Source organism: Microtus oregoni, unplaced genomic scaffold, assembly GCF_018167655.1.
Source record: "Microtus oregoni isolate MIOR12 unplaced genomic scaffold, Mior012 000021F_ref0000039, whole genome shotgun sequence".
Classification (NCBI taxonomy): domain Eukaryota; kingdom Metazoa; phylum Chordata; class Mammalia; order Rodentia; family Cricetidae; genus Microtus; species Microtus oregoni.
In genome coordinates this window covers 28,395,716-28,410,601 of record NW_024543080.1, presented here as the reverse complement: position 1 = coordinate 28,410,601, position 14,886 = coordinate 28,395,716, and the positions used below count along the sequence as shown (strand labels likewise).

The window sequence follows — 14,886 nt, the reverse complement described above, 5'->3', positions numbered from 1 at the left end:
ATTCAACCTATCCGTATGGCGTTATTTAAGTCTCAAATGTTTCTCACTGCTTGGAAGCATGAAAAGAGCTTGCTAGGGAAACTAGAGGTTTGGATTTAGCAATTAGCTAAGAAAACACAGCCTCCGAAGAGTGGTAGAGCTGGACCGGGCATTTTAAAGCGCCCTTCTGCCTGATAGTTAGAAGAACACCTCCTGAGACTTCCCACATCACCTTATCCAATATACACATCTGTGTCTACCCTTCCTAAAATGAAGAAACCCAGGGGAAGGCAAGCTGGGATGGGATGGAGGGTGGGCAAGGCTAAGTCAGCAGCTAGGAACCAATGCCACAGCAGCTAGGAGCCAATGCCACAGCAGCTAGGAGCCAATGCCACAGCAGCTAGGAGCCAATGCCACAGCAGCTAGGAGCCAATGCCACAGCAGCTAGGAGCCAATGCCACAGCAGCTAGGAGCCAATGCCACAGCAGCAGCTTAGTCCTTGAATCCTCATTGTACATCAGGCATTGTGTTAAGCATCCCTTGTGTGACATCATCTTACTTGCTGCTACAATAAGGAAGCAAGAACTATGCTCCTACTCTTTGGGGAGACAGAGAATCAGCACAGAGAGGCTGACCAAAGACTATGGCAACACTGAGATTCAAACACGGAGGGATCATCAGTGTTTCCCCAAAGGCTCACATGTGAGAGGATTGGGGGGTGGTTAGTAAGAGGTAGGACCTCATGGGGAATCTTTGGCCACTGCTTGAGAGTGCCCTGACAGAGATGGTGGGGTCCTAGGCCCTATCTTTATACTTCCTGGTTATGAGGGAAGCAGCTTGGATCCACCATGCCATGCGTCCTCATCACAGGCCCAAATCAACAGGGCCTGTCAATCATGAACTCTAACCTCTAAAAGACCAAGGCAAGATAATCCATTCCTCTTTTTGTAAAGGTGGGCCTCACCCTGTAGCCCAGGTTGACCCAAATCTTGGCAATCTTGCCTCAGTTTTCGGAGTGCTGGAATTACACCTCTTGTTCCCTAAATTCTTTTTTTTTTTTCCTGAGACAGGGTTTTTCTGCGTAACAGTCGTAGCTGTCCTGGAACTAGCTCTTGTAGACCAGACTGGCCTTGAACTCACAGAAATCTCCCTGCCTCTGCCTCCCAAGTGCTGGGATTAAAGACATGCACCAACATCACCTGGCTTATTCCCTAAATTTTTAAAATGCCATCACATTTTGGAAATATGTTGAGAAAAAGATCCCATGAAATAATTAAGTGGTTGGTGTCTACAACTTCACTTTTTACTTCTTGGCTAATAGTCCCTAATCAGACCTCTCTTACTTGTTAACGTTTTACAAAAGGACCCATCTTTTGAAGACCAAGAAAATGAACATGTTAAATTTACAGCACAGAAATAAAAATTAAACAGACTAGCGGATCTCTATGTACAGCTCATAGGTGGTGAGAGTGTCACCTCCCACCTCCTTCATCTTTGCACGTTGACATCTGACCCTTTTTATAACATGCACCTTGTACCAGTGAAACCTAAGGTACAAGCTAGTTACTTATTAAACGTGGGGGCCAAAGGCTGACTTGTACAGATTACACTGTTAACCGCCCAGACCGGCCCGTGTGCAGGACTGGAAGCGAGCAATCCATAGCTGTGAAATTCTGTCATATTGGCAGAATTCAGCTCCAAACTGCAGCAATCTGTGTCTGACCTCTGATCTGAGAGGTTCATCTGAACCTTCAGACCTCAGCTTGCGGTTGAGAAACAGCGAGAGGATGGTTACCGAGTATTAGCAAAGCCAGGTAAATAGTTAACACTGTAACTGTTGCTGGCCCTGCCCCCAAGCCTGATCCCTGAAAGATCAGTGAGAACACAGCCGAGTCACTGAAGGCAACATCGAGAGCGAGCTTCAAAAAAACATAGCATTTCCAGCGAACCTTGTAAAAAGTAGGATATTTTATAATGAAAACCTCTTTAAATAAATACATTGAACCAAGAAAAGGGGAATCTGGGGCCAGAAAGAAGGCTCCTTTCGTAGAGCACCTGCTTCACAACCCTGACATCTGGCTGATCTCCAGAGCCCTGGAGGCAGGAGAGAACCAACGCCATTGAAGTTGTCCTCTGATGTATACAGGGCACCATGGCATGAACACACACACACACACACACACACACACACACACACACACACACCTTTAATATCCAGTGATAAGCACACTAGTATTCTCTTTACAAATTAGACAAAATAACACATACTAAATGCTTTGTAATGTAATATTCTTTTGAACGGCACAATGCCTCAGCCTATTTTGGATTAATGCACTATCAGGTTACAAAATACAAACCCATTTTGAGCCACTTTCCGAACAAAGTAGTCGTGGAAAACCAGTTACAAATATTACAGACAAGTTTACCTTTGACACTGACAATATAGTAGCCATGAAAAAGGCTGACACTAAGGGCTGATGAGTGGACTCGCGGGCACTCTGTGCCCCTACTGACTGATCGCAGTGAAGAGCTTCTTCCCATGACAGTGGAGGAGGGCTCATTATGACCAGAAAGATGTTCTTCTTGATGGTTAGCTTTCACTTTAAGTGCTATCCAAATGGCTTCATTTTTAGGTAGAAAGGTGAAAAAGAATTCCGCCTTTCTAGTTGTGATTAATATTAGAAAGGACCACATAAAGTATTAGAAAAAATTAAAGTAAAAAAAGCATAGCGTCTACAGTTAAATAATTTCATTTCTTAAACTTAAGTGACAGTTTGAAAAAAGTGACTCCATCAAGAGGAAATATCACTGGTACAGTTTTATATATTATCATAATGCTGATTCCTAATTTATGTTTAGTTATCGTATTTTCTTCTCTAATGACTGAGACAAATTATTGCTTATACTATATGGTTTAAATTGCCAAATATAAATATATATTTGTGAAGACCTAGATTTTTATATGAAGTAAAAAAACCTGTAAAACTAAAGAATGTTTTTCAAATCCCACCCATAACTAGAAAGCTGGAGTCTTACCAACAGTAAGGCAAATGAGGTAGTGTTTAAGATTCTTAAGAACTTAAGATGTATATACCTCGTTAATTAAAACAAAGCCCAAACAGATTGTTTGGTAAACCTAATAATAAATCGCCTTACGTGACCACAACCACCTTCTTCATACCTCAGTGAAAATAAATAAGGTTTCCCTACCTTTCCAGTCTTGAAATCTGGACGCACAGGCTCATTGTAGCCACAGCCAGGCTTCAGTAACCTTTGTCCCTAACTCCAGGAGCAACGTGACTCTGCTCTACCTGGTTCCTGGTTCCTCACTGGCCAATGGGTTTGGGCTTTGGGAGTCATTTGCTAAGGACACTTGGAATGAGTTTGAAGGCGGGGCTCAGAAGGCGGGGAGGGGTCACAGCTGTCACGTGGAAATGCTTAATAACCATATGGATATTAGTGCAAAACCTACTCCGACCAAGAGGAAATTGGGGAAAGTCCAAGGCGACAGAAACACTGGCATTTCATAGAAAAGAAATTTAACTGAAAGATTTCACCCAAGCTCCAATCACGACTAAATGGAAACCAATGATTTTCTTTCCAGTCGCCCTTCGGAGAATCGAGTGTGTGTGTGTGTGTGTGTGTGTGTGTGTGTGTGTGTGTGTGTGCCCTTGCTCCACTTCATATAAATAAGAGACATAGTAATTTCTACCTCACACGGGGCGCTGTGCGAATTAAATAAATAAATACGTTTAAGTGAGCAGACACTATCTCAGGGACACTGGACAAGGTATACACAGTTCGAATCCCAGAACTTGGGAGGCTGATGTAAGAGGCTGATGTAAAGGCCAGTCAGCTTTATCTAGCAAGGCTGCATCAAAGTCTTAGTGAAAGAGGCTTCTGGGAAATGCTGTATTTTTAGCAAACATTGCTTTCCCTCTACCCCGCCTTTATCTTATCTCAGGTAGATAACCTGGGATACTGGGCATTTTATCTCAGCCAATCACTACCAAAAAATCATATTTATAAATGTGATAGAAAAGAAGCAAAAATCCCACGTGAACTAAACCCTCATTTTATTTTGTTATTAATTTGAAGCTGAAATAGAGTGACCGCTGAGACAAGTAGTGGGGACACAGAAAGACAAAGAGCTGTTAAAATGAGCCCCTCCGTCTAGAGGGGCCAAGAGAGGGAACTACAAAAATCCAAACTCCCTCTGCAAGAGGAGTTAGGACGTCATAGGAGGAGGGAGAGGAGAAACTGAGAGGGCTCCTGGCACCCATGTGACACCCAGCACTCTCCAAACGTGTTTGAAGATGAGCTCCAATAAAGAAATGAAAACCCGTCTCTCTTCCTAATGCAGACTTTGGGCACAGAGCAGTGGCCCTTATATGAGCACAGCACCCTCAGGGCCCTGGGTTGAGTCTCCAGATGTGAGCGGGGAAGCTGGGTGCTGGGCAGTGCTCTCAGCAAGGCCAGCACTGGGAAGGTGGTGGAGTCAGGAGTTCAAGGCCAGCCTGAGGTCAGGAGGCTACCAACTAAGCTCTGACTGCAGGTTTTCCCTTAGAGGTTACTGTGTCTTTGTCCAGTTTACTGCATTTACGACAGTTTTGAAGTGGACAGTGTCAGAGATCAAAAGTCCAAGGGGACAAGTCTGCGTTCAGTTTATTCTTCTATCCCTATTTTATAAAGGAAATTTTATTGCTCCTATATAAGGTGATCAATACTGAGAAAGATTAGTGACTTAATAAAAGGTCAAAATCCTCATGCTCAGGTGAGTACACAGGCACACAAAGTGGACTCACGGCTTTTTCTTTTGTTTGTTTTTTCATTTTTGTTTAGCGGGGAGAGGTCACAAGGGTGGGAGGCAGGCCTGGGAAGACTGAGAAGTGAGAACGATTGGAGTACATAGTGTGAAATTCCCAAATAGTCAACGAAAATATTACAAAAAAATAAATAAAGTCAAAATTCAAGGGCTGGAGAGATGGCTCAGCGGTTAAGAGTATTGCCTGCTCTTCCAAAGGTCCTGAGTTCAATTCCCAGCAACCACATGGTGGCTCACAACCATCTGTAATGAGGTCTGGTGCCCTCTTCTGGCCTTCGGGCATTACACACAGAAAGAATATTCTATACATAATAAATAAATAAATATTTAAAAAAAATTCAAAACAAATCTAAGATTACAAAATGTCAACTATTACATGAAACCAAATTTCTAGGCTAATCAAAATGGAAAACCAAAGGTTCCTTAGTTAGTAAATCAGTATTTTAAAAAATATATATTTTAAACAAAATTTTTAACAACAAATAGGACTGAGAAATTTGACTTTTATTTTCTTAACACTTATTTACTTGGGGTGTCTCATGTGCCTCAGTGGGCATGTGGAGGTCGGAGGGCAACTCATAGGAGCCAACTATTTCCTTCTACCATGTGGGTCCCAGGATTTAAACTCAGGTTAGCAGGCTTCGTGACAGGCACGTTTACTCACTGAGACTTAGACTCAGAATTTGCTTTTATGTAAGAGCACCTTGGGGTCAGACAGATGGCTTAGCAGTTAAGGGCACTTGTCCGTGTAGAAGACCAGGGCTAAATTCTCAGCTTCCACAAGAAGGCTCACAACCCTACTTCCAGCTCCAGAGGATCTGATGCTCCCTTCTGGCTGCTGTGAGCATTGCATGCACGTGCTATGAAATACGTACACTGCAAAACACATTTAAACATAAATGAAAATAAATACATCTTTAAAAAATAGTATACCATGTAAGAAAAAGTCCTGTGCTTACAGGGTGTTTGGAACATTAGATTGTATTTCATGTTTGGAGAGGTTTTTAAAAAAGCGAGAATGCGCATATTTATGAGTAAGCACGTTAAAATAAACACTAACTCTAATAAAATACAAAACTTTGGGAAAAATATTTAAGGATGGCAAGTTTGAAGGTAGGGCGGGGCCTGAGTCAACCTGGAGCGCTTTCTCAGCATGTGCAGGGCGCTGGCTTTCAGAAATAAAAGAGCTAGTTAGGCGGTGGGACCAAGTGGTTCTCACAGAATACTTAAAAGCAGCAATTATGACGCCAATTATAGTCTGCCTTCAACACGAAAATAAGCCAAATCCTCGTGCTCTGACTCTGAACAAAGTGGCTTTAATAAACTCAAACAATATAGGGGGAAAAGAACAGAAAAAGGCAGAAGTTAGCCCTCTCATTCTTTTTTTTTTAATTTTTCTTTTAATATTTATTTATTTATTATGTATACAATCTTCTGTCTGTGTGTATGCCTGCAGGCCAGAAGAGGGCACCAGACCCCATTACAGATGGTTGTAAGCCACCATGTGGTTGCTGGGAATTGAACTCAGGACCTTTGGAAGAGCAGGCAATGTTCTTAACCTCTGAGCCATCTCTCCAGCTCCTAGCCCTCTCATTCTTGTGAGCATTGTTCTCCTGCTCCACGCAGCCCTCCAGGTGAGAAAATACATTAAAAACATGCAAGGGTCTCTCAGAGGCCATGGTATTGCGAGCCAGTCCGGATCCAATTGGCTTGCAGCAAGCAGTTAGGCCCTGTCTGAAGAAGTGGACTTCAGTGCCACAAAGCACTTCGGCTTTAGAGTCTAAATAGGAGGGAACCATACAAACGTGAGCCAAAGCCCTAGGGTGGATGGACCTGGTTGTGGAGAGGAAAGAAACAAAACTGAGCCTAGACTGGGGAGGGGAGGCAGAGACATGCTATAAAGTTACAAGGGTTATTTTTATTTGTTTCAGGCTTTTTAACATTTATTATGGGGTGTACATGTATGATACATGTGTGTGTCGTGTGGCGGGGGATTGTGAGGGGACAAATTTATTGAACTTATTCTTTCTGTGACATTTATGTGGATCCTGGGACTTGAACTTGGGCCGGCAGGCTTGGTGGCAAGCGCTTTAGCCTTTGTTGTTTCTCTGAGACTGGGTTTAATATATCTAAAGCTGTCTCCAGACTGTCTGTGTGGCTGAAGATGAACTCCTGATGCCTCTCTCTCTGTTTTCCAAGCTCTAGGACATAGGTGTGTGCTCTCTCTCTCTGTCTTCCAAGCGCTAGGACATAGATGTGCTCTCTCTCTCTCTCTCTCTCCCTCCCTCCCTCCCTCCCCCCCTCCCCTCCCTCCCTCCCTCCCTCCCTCTCTCTCTCTCTCTCTCTTCCAAGCTCTAGGACATAGGTGTGTGTTCTCTCTCGGTCCTCCAAGCGCTAGGACATAGGTGTGTGCCACCACATCCAGTTGCTGAGGACTGAACACGGGGCTTTCTGCAATTCCCAGCCCTTCAAGGACTGTTTGAAATACAGGGGGTATCTGATCAGGCCAAATCAAACCCTACAAAGATAGAATGATTTTTAAATTTTAATCCATCTATGGGTTAAAAGAGGACCAATGTAAAGACCTTGCCAGTAGGTATTTGCTTTTACATATAATGCTAATATACTGTTTCTAGAAAGACATTTGGCAATATTTAATTACTTTTGGTAGGGTGGCATGAATGTGTGGAGATCAAGGGATAACTTGCAGAAGTAAGTTCTCGTCTTCCACCCTGAGGTTTCCAGGGGTCTCAGGACATCAAGCTTGGTGGCCTGCGCCTTTAGCCATTAGGCCACCTACCTCATCAGTCCATTTGGTACTACTTTGATTTCCAAAAACTTTGCTGAAATTCCTACCTATATCAACGCATGACTAAAGTATAAGAGGAAGAAATTGTTCACATGCACGCTCGCATGCACACACTGGTGTAACACACAGCCTTGACGTAGTACCCTGCACCAAACACTGGCACTGAAGCCACAAAGCTGTGTTAGTAGTGCTAGCAGCAGTTGGTCACGAAGCTAATTATAACCCGTAGGAAAGGAGAAGGAATATCCAGAAGTTCCCACAGACGGGAATGAACAATGGCCCCATAGTATTCTTCCCGAAGTTAAACACTGAACTAAAGTACAACTCAGCACAGAATGCGGTATATGCCGGAGTAAAGCCCTGAGGTATTTCAGCTTCAAATTTAAAAATGGGGGTCAGGAGGTTAGCTCAGTGACATGGTGCTGGCCTAGCACGGTCAACGCCCTGGTTTAGAACCTCAGCACACCAAGGTTAAAAACCGACTGACCTACTAACCAACCAACCAACCAAACAAACAAACAAAAGCACAGAGGTGAGCTTTAGTCCCAAAGACGATTCTCTAAACTATTTCATTGCACTGCGTGGATTTACGAAAACTTAAACCCAAGCCGGGCATGGTAGCTGATCTAGTTCGCTCTCTGGTGCTGTGATAAACACCACAGCCAAAACTAACTTGGGGAGGGAAGGGTTTGTTTGGCTTACACTTCTGCATCACAGTCCATTACTGAGGGAAGTCTGAGGGTGGGGGTGGAGGCAAGAACTCAAGTAGAATCCGGAAGTGGGATCTGAAGAAGGGACCACGGAGGGGTGCTACTTACTGGGATGCTTTCCGTGCTTACTTGCTCAGCCTACTTTCTTATACAAGCCAGGACCACCAGCCCAGAAGTGGCACCAGCCACGCTGGGTTGGATTTTCCACATCATTGGGGTGATGTGAATGAGACTGGCCCCCACAGGCTCGTAGATTTGAATAATGTTCAATCCCCAGTTGGTGGAACTGTTTAGGGAGGATTAGGTGTGGTCTTGGGAGACCGTGTGGCCTCGGGAAAATAGTTGGTCATTTCAGGGTGGATTTTGAGGTTTCAAAAGCCCGCACCATTCCCAGTTAGCTCTCTCTCCTCTCTTCTCCGCTCTCCTCATACTGTGGATTAGATGCCAACTCTCAGCCACTGTTCTGGCACCATGCTTGCCCACGTGGCTCCCGCCACACTCCCTGCCATGATCGTGAAAATGAACTGACAGCCCTCAGAAACTGTAAGCCCCCAATTAAATGCTTTCTTTTTTGTAAGTTGCCTTGGCCATGGTGTCTCCTCACAGCAAGAGAAAATAATAACTTAAGATAGTCATTAATTAAGAAAAGGCCCCCAGAGACATGTATGTCCACAGGCCAATCTGATGGAGGCGATTCCTACATTGAGGTTCCCTCTACTCAGGTAACTCGAGTTTGTGTCGAATGGACAAAAATCTAACCAACACAGTAGCACATCCCTGGAGTCTAAATTCTTGTAGGGTGAGGACAGGAGCATCAGGAGTTCAAAGCCATCCTGGGCTACTAAGAGAGTCAAAGTCAGCCTGGGCTACAGAGACTCGATCTCAAAATCTGACCAAAACAAACCAAGCGAAAAATGTCCAAACTTAAGATTGATTTTAAAATTAAAAAAAAAAGATATTGACTTCTTTAAAGGGTAAAACAGTGATTGATAACAACTCCATCCACAGAGTTCTTTCAGTCTGACTGGAAGAAATAATTCTAGGTACTGGGGCTATCGCAGTGAGCAAAACACCAAAATCCCACTCTTATGAACCTTATAATGTCATGGGGAAACAGCGAATGAGGTCATCAGTAGCGTGATAGGCAGTTAAGTTGGGCTGTGCAAGGCCAGGAGAAGACACAGCAGGGTAGGAGAGCAGGAGTGGAGACCAGAGTGTGTCACCAAGTCCTCAGACATATGTGGGAAAGAATATGGACGAGTTACTACAAATTAAGAATGTGTGCCAGGCCTAGTGACCCTGCCTGTAATCCCAGCACTTGGGGAGGAAGGAGGATTGCTACAAGTTTGAAGCAAGCCTGGGTTATACAGTGAACATCAAAATTAAAGTGTGGGGTCCTGTCTCAAAAACAGGAACAATAACACCGAGCACATAACGTGAAACTATCACAGCATGCATTAATCCTCTCATGGGATGTGCTGTTCATCCAAGCAGATGTCATTTAGTTAGCGCACACTCAGTTACTCGCGGTTTACATGGACACGTGAGGCCGCAGCCACTGTGAATATGGTAGCTGTACCTGTTACTAGGAGCTGTACCTGTTACTAGGAGCTGTACCTGTTACTAGGAGAGAGAATCCAGGCAGCTGGAGTGGTGGGCCAGAGTGCAGTACACTCACTTTTGATTTTTTTATTCTGAATTTAGTCTTTCAGAAAGGAAATCCCACCCTCCAAATTGAAACCCATCTTTATCCATGTATCAGGCTTCATGAAACTGGTGGGTTTCACCTTGAAAATAATGGATTCTTTGGCTTGTGACTGGGCTTTTGAAACGGGGCATGCTCTGTGTGACCCAGGCTGGCCTCCACTCACCAATCCCCTGTTGCATCACTCCGAGTGGCTGGATCACATGTGTATTCACCAAACCCGGGTACATTTTAATTTTACCTGAAGGTTTCAGAATAAGGAACAATCCAGATACCTTCGCTGTTTTTCTTGTGGTAACAGCATGGTCATTGTTTGGCTGCGGCATGAGAATGAAACTGCATGCATTTTAAAGCCATTCCCCCGAAAGCACAGAGCAGCTCCGGCTGCGGACTCTCAGACAACAGAGCTTCAACGTCAGCTGGTGAGTTCAGAGGGGCATGGCCAGCCTTATACAGAGAAGGCCAAGTACTGGAGACCTAAATTAGACTTTCTTTTTCACTGAGTACCATTTTCATAATTTATGGACCCTGCCCCTCAGCTTGTTTCAGATTTGTTTAGGAAAATCCATTTCCTGCTGCTGTTCATCGCTGTTTCACCCTGGATGGGTGCTTGGATAAGCAAGAGCGGTGGAGCGGCTTAGCGTCTCAGCCAGGCAGTAAAGGAACAACGTGGGTGGTGACCGAGATGAAGCAGCCAATGGAATCACAACTCCAGACTCGGTAGCTACCTGTGGTGTCAGCTCCTCATTGGCTTGTGTTAGTGCAGTGCCATTAAGTTAGGGACAGCTAGGCAACAGTAGACCTTTAGCCGCTGCCAACTTTGGGTTTAATGTCTAACCCCCACAATGGTAGTGACTGTCCTATTCTATAAATAGAACACACGAAAGGAGTTAGAAGCATTGCTCAACGTCTCCCAGTTGTAGGTGGCAGACAGAGAACTCTCACGCAGTCAACAAGACCCCAGAACCTAGGCTTTGGTCCTAGAACCACTAAGCCGCATGGACTCCATCACAGCGGAGTGAGAGGGCAATGGGGCCAAGTCCTCTGTGTGCCGCTTGCTCTCTGACGCAGTCTGTACAGGGAAGTCTGCAGGCCCACTCGGCGTTAGCAACGGTCGTTCAGACCCAGACTCCTGCCATGGGGAGTGGAGACAGCAATGGGGTTGGTAACGATCTAACCTGCTGCTTTCAGAAAACAGAAAGAGAAGGGCAAGCAGATCATGAGCTTCACATGGAAGAAAACAGTAAAGATCAAAGTGGAAGTAAAGGTGGTTAGAAAAGCAAAAAAAGCTGGGCTCTGAGGCACATGCCTGTAATCCCAGCACTCTGGAGGTGAAGGCAAGGACTTTTGGGAGTTAAAGGGCACCCTGGGCATAACAGCAAGTACCAGGCCAACCAAGGGTACCCAGTAAGACCTTATCAACCCCAACGTCAAGCTCCAGGTGAAGGCCACGTGTCCAGGAATATAGCACAGCAGAGACAGAACTTGATGGGTAGGAAACAAGAAAAAAAGGAGGCACGAGGTGGGGTGGGTAGCGAAGGAGGGGAGGATCTGGGAGGAGTGGGGAGGGGGACGAGTCCTGAGTCCGGTCAAGACTCACACAAAATTGTCAAACAACTAAAAAACACAAAGATGGAAAAACTATGAAATTAACAAAATTCAAAAGTTAGTGGGTTTTTCTTTTTTTAAGTTTTTGTTTTGTTTTGAAATAACAACATTGACAGACCTGTAGCCAAAATGACAAGAGAGAAAACTCAGCCTACTAGTGTATGCCAGTAAATTCAATAACCTGAAATTAAGAACCTAGAACATCTGGAGATGTTCTGAGAGACGGCTCAGCAGGTGGGATCGCTTGACGCTCTTCTGGAAGACTCAAGTTCGGCTCCCAGAACCCATAACAAGCAGCTCACAAGCCCCCTGCAATTTCAGCTCCAGGAGATCTCTACCCTCATCTGGCATCTCCAGACACCTGAGATTAGCCAGGGTCCCGCTCTCCCTCTAGAACCATAAATCAAAATAAACTCTTCCTTAAGTTGCCTTTGGTTTCAATACCATCACAGTGAAAAGTAACTCTTAAGGCAGGCGGATCTAGAGTTCAAGGCCAGCTTAAGCAACGTGAGACCATCAACCCAACAAAGAGGGCTGGCATGGTGGCTGAATGGGCAAAAGGCCTGGCACCCTGTGTTTGTTCCCAGAACCCATCTTTAGCTCTTTAGCTTGTCCTCTGACTTACACGCGTGCACGCGTGCACATACACACACACACACACACACACACACACACACACACACCACACACAAAAAAAAATTAAAAAATATCAAAGTCAAACCAATTTTTAAAAAGTATTATGCACCATGACCAAGCATGATTTATCCCATGGGTTTACCAGATGAAAAACATCAACCAATGAAAAAAAAACACAATAGCAAAGATAGAACTACAGTATTATCTAACCAGACATGGAGAAGCATGATACAATCAACAAACTTTCATAACTCAAACAATCAGTAAACTACAACAGAAGAAACTTCTGCCATCTGATTAAAAACAAAATAAAATCTTACAACCCACAGTTTCATTATAAAAGACTCACCCCCACCTCCCCAAGATCAGGAACAAGATGAGAAAAATGCATTTTATTCCACACTGTACTGGATGCCCCAACCAAGGCAATTAGGCAAAGAAAAGAAACACAGGTTCTAGCCAGAGGAAACGCAGAAGTAAAACTACAAATAGATGATGTGCCCGACACAGGGAGAAACCCAGTGTGCTCAGGCTCTGTGCAGGACACAAAACCAACCCTACACCACCCCACTGCATGTGCACACGCTCAATAAACAGTCTAAAGTAAGAAACTGCAATAGCATGATGACTTAAGGGGAGAATCAGCTCCTGAAAGTTGTCCTCCGACCTCCAAACAAGTGAGGTGACATGTACCCCGCATCCCCATAAATATATATACATATAAAAACTGTGGGCTAAGCCCGGCGGTGGTGGCGCACGCCTTTAATCCCAGCACTCGGGAGGCAGAGGCAGGCGGATCTCTGTGAGTTTGAGACCAGCCTGGTCTACAAGAGCTAGTTCCAGGACAGGCTCCAAAGCCACAGAGAAACCCTGTCTCGAAAAAACAAAAAAACCAAAAAACAAAAGAAAAACAAAAAACTGTGGGCTGCGGTTGTAGCTCAGTAGTACAGCACTAATCTAAGGCCTTGTGTTGAAGGCAAAAAACAAAACAGGTGAAACAAAAAACCCCAAGTAACTAATTAAAAAGACAGGCTATAAAATAGGAGAAAACATTTGCAAAGCATATTTCTGATAATAGCTTATCTGCAATATGTAAAGAGCTACTATAAATTAATAACAAGAAGACAAACTAATTTAAATGTAGGTAAAGAACCTACATAGACTTTTCTCCAAAGATCCATCCATAGCCAAGAAGCACACAAGGTTGGTTAAGTCCTTCAGGGAAATGCAAATTAAGATCACAATGAGATTTACTCTATATCCACCAGAATGGCTATCATTAAAAGATAAAAACAACCTATGTTGACCAAGACAAGAAATCAAAACCTTCATACACTGCCACTGTAACTGTCAGATGCACAGCCATGCACACACTGCAGTTGGAGCTGTCAGGTGCACAGCTGTGCACACAATGCAGTTGGAGCTGTCAGGTGCACAGCTGTGCACACGCTGCAGCTGGAGCTGTCAGATGCACAGCCATGCACACACTGCAGTTGGAGCTGTCAGATGCACAGCCGTGCACACACTGCAGCTGGAGCTGTCAGATGCACAGCCGTGCACACACTGCAGCTGGAGCTGTCAGATGCACAGTCATGCAAATTGCTGATGGCTCCTTCAAATGCTGAAAAGACATTTACCACACTATCTAGAAATCCCATTATAGATGTGTGCCCAGCAGAGAAAAAGAGCCATAGTGTCACAAAAATCTAAAACCAGGGCTTGGAGAGACAGTCCAGTGAATAAAGGGCTTGTGTAAGCGTGAGTTTGGATCCTTTGCACCCTAACAAAAGACAGACACAGTGCCTACACCAGCAATCCCAGCAGCAGGGGAGAGGGGAGGCTGAGGCAGTCTGATTGTGAGGGTGGGGTTTTCCCTTTCTAGCCAGTCAAGCAGAAATGGGAAATTCCAAGTTCACTGATAGACTCGCCAAATAATGTAGAGAGTGAGAGGAGAAAGAGGAAGACACCAATGTTGCCTTTGCCTATTCATGCATCCACACTCACACACACGAACCCACACACAGTGTGAGAACACACACACAAGCAATCACAAAACCTGCAAAGTCATAGCAGCATTACAATAGCTAAAAAGCAGGGGGGGAGGGAGACAAAAAAAAAACCTCAAATGTACCCAAACAAATTATAGAATACTCCTTTGCAATAAAAAGTAATGAAGTAATGACACATGCTATAATATAGATGGATCTTGAAAATTCTGTTCCAGAGTCAGGCAGTGGTGGCTCACGCCTTTAATCCCAGCACTCAGGAGGCAGAAGCAAGTGGATCTCTGTGAGTTCAAGGCCAGCCTGGTCTACAAGGTGAGTTCCAGGACAGCCAGTGCTGTTAAACAGAGAAACCCTGTCTTCAAAAACAAAAAGAAGGAGGAGAAGAAGGAGGAGGAGGAGGAGGAGGAGGAAGGAGGAGGAGGAGGAGGAGGAGGAGGAGGAAGAAGAAGAAGGGAAAGAAGGAAAGGAAGGAAGGAAGGAAGAAAATACTGTTCTAGGGACTGGAAGGACGACTCAGTGTTTAGGAACAGTTGTTGCTTTCCCAAAGGATCTGCGCTCAGTTACCAACACCCACATCCCGTGGCTCGCAGCAGCCATCCAGATCCGGG

General features: G+C 44.6%; 1 protein-coding gene across 8 annotated transcripts in view; it reads right to left on the bottom strand.

The window, feature by feature from the left end:
- The window catches only part of Rbm47 (RNA binding motif protein 47), a 135,325-nt gene that overhangs the window by 33,090 nt on the left and 87,349 nt on the right, over positions 1-14,886 (bottom strand). For 2 of the 8 annotated variants that reach the window (XM_041671412.1, XM_041671410.1), the window contains exon 1: positions 3,190-3,307. The exons of the other annotated variants lie outside the window; for them this stretch is intronic. The gene's annotated coding sequence lies outside the window, so the exon portion shown is untranslated. Of the gene's footprint in view, positions 1-3,189; positions 3,308-14,886 lie in introns of those variants that run through there. 8 annotated transcript variants of the gene reach the window in all.